The sequence below is a fragment of the Penaeus monodon genome, chromosome 24 (genome assembly GCF_015228065.2).
Source record: "Penaeus monodon isolate SGIC_2016 chromosome 24, NSTDA_Pmon_1, whole genome shotgun sequence".
NCBI classification, from domain to species: domain Eukaryota; kingdom Metazoa; phylum Arthropoda; class Malacostraca; order Decapoda; family Penaeidae; genus Penaeus; species Penaeus monodon.
Genome location: NC_051409.1, coordinates 4,551,314 through 4,552,643, shown reverse-complemented (window position 1 = coordinate 4,552,643; position 1,330 = coordinate 4,551,314). Strand labels below are relative to the sequence as shown.

Below are 1,330 nucleotides of genomic sequence, written 5' to 3'. Positions count from 1 at the left end.
TGAAAGTGTAGGATACAAGCAATATATAAAACGTAAGAAAAGTTAACAATTTGCATAACCACCATTTAACTATTCAAAATCAAAGTCAAAGGTTTCATAAAATCTTCTCTTATTGTACAGTAGTGTTGCAGCCTCCATAGTTAAGGCAAGTAATGGGAAGGTAAACAAATGGCCATAGGCCTACACACCCTCGGCAAGATAGCTTGTCGACATTTAAAATTTCCGTCAAATAAGGAAGATCTAATGCCTGGGGCCAATGTCGCTCATGCCGGTACGTTGTGGGAGGTTCGTTGGCTTTTAGCGCAGGTTGTGCAAGCCTTGGTGTTGGTTTTATCGGTTGTATTAGGAATTTGTGCAATGGGTATGTGGCAGTTGCTAAAATTTTTTGAAATCGGGCATTCGTGGTGATTGAGTAAAATTTAGCTATTGTATATAACTTGTGTGATTTGATTGCTATGATTGGTTTTATTTCCGTTTTTAAATTATTTGGTTACAGTAACTGAAGAACATATTAAAAAGGAGAGTACAGGTTATTTTGTAAAGTGGGTATTAAGCATTAGAATAAATTACATTATGTTGGAAATGCCAGCTTTACTTTTTCATTAAGAACTATTGAGCTTAGGCTGATTGGGGAACTAATTAGGCAGTTTTATGTATTTTCACAATGAACAAGGGGCCCCTTTTGTTGTGGCTCATTGGTTGTTTTTGTATTCGCTGTGTTGGATGTCAGACATGCTCGTCTTGTGTGGTCTGTTTGGGGAATTACAAATTTAAAATACTTTATTCGTACAATAAGTTGTTATTAAGGAAGAGGCAAGAACCATGTTGATATTGATGGATAGGTTGTGATACTTTTTAGAACTTTTCCATAAAAAATACCTAAATCAGAGATAATAAATTGATACTGTCATTACTTCAAGTGATCTTCTGACCTCTGTACCTGGAAAGTCCTGTCAAAGGCCAAAAAAAATATATACCATGTATATGTTAAGAAGGAAAAGGAACTTTGAAGTCCTCTTTCGTGATATTGTGGATGTAAGTTGGCCTTTGCCTGAGAACAGTAATTGCTTGAAGCTATAATACAAGACTGTTGCTTGGTTTCCATGAACTAAAGTTGAATGGTAGCAGATTATTATAATTTACTGGAGCTTGAATAGGGGTGCATATCTTCAGTACATATAGATAAGTAGGTTTGAATTAGGATTTATAATATGATTAGCTAGATTAATTTTCCTTTAAGTTTTCTATTGTCTTGTATGCATAACTAATATCTACAAATTATTTCAGATGGTGAATTCGGTACATGAAAATGGTGCATTTCGTGGGCACA

General features: G+C 34.9%; 1 long non-coding RNA gene across 1 annotated transcript in view; it reads left to right on the top strand.

The window, feature by feature from the left end:
• Positions 1–1,330, top strand: part of LOC119588487 — a 69,297-nt gene that overhangs the window by 54,744 nt on the left and 13,223 nt on the right. The gene's annotated exons all lie outside the window — the stretch shown is intronic.